We start from the raw sequence: 3,749 nt of genomic DNA, 5'->3' as shown, positions 1-3,749 counted from the left end.
TTTTTTTTTTTAAGATTGATTGATTTATTTTTATGTATACGAGTACATTGTAGCTCTACTGATTGTTATGAGCCATCATGTGGTTGCTGGGAATTGAATTCAGGACCTCTGCTGGCGCCGGTCTAAAGATTTATTTATTATTATATCTAAGTGCACTGTAGCTGTCTTCAGACCCACCAGAAGAGGGCATCAGATCTCATCACAGGTGGTTGTGAGCCACCATGTGGTTGCTGGGATTTGAACTCAGGACCTTCGTTGTCTAACTTGGATAGCTGTTTATCAGACCCAGACAGACAGGGTCTTACTGTGTTTCCCTTGCTGGCTTCTAAGTCACTAGATAGACCAGTCTGGCCTCTAACTCTGCCTCCCGTGTGTTTGGTTAAAGATGTGAATCACTGAGCCCGGCTTTGTAGTTACTCCTGTCTTAGCTGCTCACTTGGTTCTTATAACAGGGGTGGGAAGTGGAGTTGGCATTCTCTTCTTTAAGCAGATAGGGCAGCAAAAGCCCAGAGGGACCAATGGCTCCTCATGGGGCTCCACTGGGTACCTCCTTGTCTGTGAAGCATCGATAGACAGGTTGAAGGGTGGATGTACCAGAGGGGACCGATCTCAACTCTCTACAGCATATCGCAGAAGGCCAAGATGGCAACATTTGTTTCTGGAGGGAGCAAGTACCATATTTCTGGGAGTGCATCTCAGGGCTGGAGAGATGGCTCAGAAGGTAAGAGCACACTGGCTGCTCTTCCAGAGGACCCAGGTTCGAACTCCATCAGCCACATAGTAACTCCATTCCATGTAACTCCATTCCTTGTAACACATGTAGCTCCGGTTCCAGGGGACCTGACACCGTCTTCTAACCTTCATGTGGGCAGTGCACACAAGTAGTACAGACATACATTCAGGTAAACACTCATGCACATAATATAAAAATAAGTTTTTTTTTTTTTAAAAAAAAATCTAGTGTTTATGTGATTCTGGTTTTTCAGACCTGAAGTCTGACCCCATGAGGGAAGGCCTAGATTCTCAGCACCCTCAGGCTGGCCAAGGACTGGCTTGTCTGGACAGGTCTCCAGGAGGTGTAGGGCGCAGGTTTGCTGTAGTCTTTGCTCAGTGGCAGACACCTTAGTTTGTACCCTCCGCTTTGCTTGCACAAAGCTACCTGCCCAGGCAGATGCCAGGCAAGAAGTGAATGCTGTCCTAGCAGGCTCTGTACTCAAGCTGTGTCCTTCTGCCTGTATGCCCTTCCTCCTGACGCTTGTGACACCCTGGCTCGTGCTTTTATGGGCATGGAAGCCGTGGGTGGCTTCCCTGCCTCTCCTGCAGGTTTAGTTGGAACATCTCATAGTTGGGCTGTGGATTGTTGGCATCTGTATCACCTGGGAACTGGTGGAATGTTCAGTCGATGCCTCCCTACCCAGACCTCCTCAGTCAGGTGCTGAGCCATGGGGCCCAGCACTGTGTGTGTGTCTGTGTCTGTGCACGAGTGCATGTGTTCTGGGTTCTCATGCATGAGAACCACAGAGCTAGGTCATAAAAAGAGTCAGGGCCTCTTTCCTGTTTCCAGTCTACTCAGATTGCCAGCACCCAGGAAAGCCCAGTTCGTTTCTATCCTAGGTCATTTGAAAAAGAAATGCCTCTTTCTTTGTACTATTGTTTCAGCATTTTCAGACATGTGGAGTAACTGGGGGGTGGGGGTGCTCACAGAAAGCCTGGTTTCTCTCTACTTTTTCCCTCCTCTTATTTATTTATTTATTTATTTATTTATTTATTTATTTATTTATTTATTTATTTATCTAGGGAGCCCATTGTTACGAAGCCCAGGCTAGTCTGATACTGTGTAGACCAGGCTAACCTGGTTTATAGAGACCCACCCCTTTTGCCTCCTGACTACCGTGTCCACTTTCTACCTTGTTTCCAAAGAGCTACCATTTTGGACTAGTGCCCTGTACCCCAAGAACCAATCTTATAACAGCATTGGGGTACTGTCAATTCTGTGAGTATAAGAAGGAACATTGAGACAAATTGAGGAAGACGGTAGTGGGAAGGGGAAGAGTGGGGGAGGAATTGTGTTGGCAAGAATGAGTGCCAGGAGGCAGGGCAGGGTGGCATGCCTTTAATCCCAGTACTTGGGAGACAGAAGCAGAGTTTCTGTGAGTTCAAGGCCAGCCTGGTCTACCCATTGAGCTCCAGGACTGCTAGAATAACACAGACATTATCTGAACAAGGAAACAGACAAATGGGAGCCAGGAGTAAGCCAGCTGTGTTCTGGGCCTGGCCCAGGGCTGGGGTCCTGCTTTAGAGAATGGCTGTGTGGGTGCACACATGGGCCAGTGGCCTGATGTGCTCTGAGAAGCCTTTGCTGTCAGCAGTCTGTAGTTTTAAGCATCTCAGTGATCCAATCATGATCACAACTACTACTTATATCTATTGACAGTTTATCAGTGCTTGCTAGACATTTCTGTGTCATGTTCTCAGAAGCAATTTCCAGAATAAGGAGGCACTGTAGTCTTTTCTGTTTATAGATAAAAGTACCTAGGCCATACATAGCTTTGAGGGACTCGATTTGGGAATGTTTGTTTATTAGAGTCTTACTGTGTAGCCCTGCCTGCCTCTGCCTCTGATCAAAGACATACTCCACTAAGCTCATCTTACTTGCCTTTGCACTGCCATTACCTGTTCATAATGTGCTAGGGATGGAAGCTGGGGTTTTGTGTGAGCTAGGGATCGCTATGAGCTGAACTGAAGTCCCAGTCCAATATAACACAGGCTGGCCTTAGCTAAAGCTGTTCTTGAACTCCTGATCCTCTTGCCTCCACCTCCCAAGTGCTGGGCTTGCAGATGAATACGCACCGTCATATCTGTAGTAGATTGAGGAGTTCTATAAGATTCTGCAGGGTTAGAGTCTCCTGAGAATGGTGGTAGGGATTGCTTGGGAGTGTTTGTGCTAGAGTGGAGCCCTTGATAAAATGTATTCTATCAAATGAGTAGGAGAAGCCTGATAAGGTCATGTTGGGTGGTTGGGGATCAAGGTCCCAGCATGGGGTGAGAGGTTATATTTGAGAGATAAAGTGGGGCGTTTGTTTGGGTTTTGTTGTTGTTTGTTTTTCTTTAGGTTTTGATTAGAGAGGTGGGAGGGTTAGACTCAGTTTACAGGGGCTGTAGAGATAACTGAGTCACTAATGAGCACTTACTGTTTACTTAGTAGAGGCTCAGACTGCATCTCAGTGCCCTCACAAACACCTGTAACTACAGTTCTAAGGGGTCTGGAGTCAGCTCTGGTCTCTGTGCGAGGGCACACACACGTATGCATGCAGGCAGGCACATAAATAAAAATTATTAAAAGTCTCTCTCGCACCCCCTTTGTATTTTCTTTCTTTTTTTGAAAGCTCTCTATCTCATGCTTGTATCTTTTTTGTTTGTTTGTTTTTACGATTTATTTACTTTATGTGAATACATTGTAGCTCTATTCATGCATACAAGAAGAGTGCATGGAGGCTGGAGAGATGGCTCAGCGGTTAAGAGCACTGACTTCTCTTCCAAAGGTCCTGNGTTCAATCCCCAGCAACCACATGGTGGCTCACAACCACCCGTAATGAAATCTGATGCCCTCTTCTGGTGTGTCTGAAGTCAGCTACAGTGTACTTAAGATATAATAAATAAATCTTTAAAAAAAAAAAAAACCCATCCGGGAATCCATCCCATCATCAGCCACCAAACCCAGATACTAATGCACATGCCAGCAAGATTCT

General features: G+C 46.1%; 1 protein-coding gene across 2 annotated transcripts in view; it reads left to right on the top strand.

The window, feature by feature from the left end:
* Ndst1 (N-deacetylase and N-sulfotransferase 1) overlaps window positions 1–3,749 on the top strand; it is a 65,440-nt gene that overhangs the window by 6,982 nt on the left and 54,709 nt on the right. The window lies entirely within an intron of this gene.

The sequence above is a fragment of the Mus pahari genome, chromosome 15 (assembly GCF_900095145.1).
Source record: "Mus pahari chromosome 15, PAHARI_EIJ_v1.1, whole genome shotgun sequence".
Classification (NCBI taxonomy): domain Eukaryota; kingdom Metazoa; phylum Chordata; class Mammalia; order Rodentia; family Muridae; genus Mus; species Mus pahari.
This window is presented reverse-complemented; position numbering and strand designations above follow the sequence as displayed.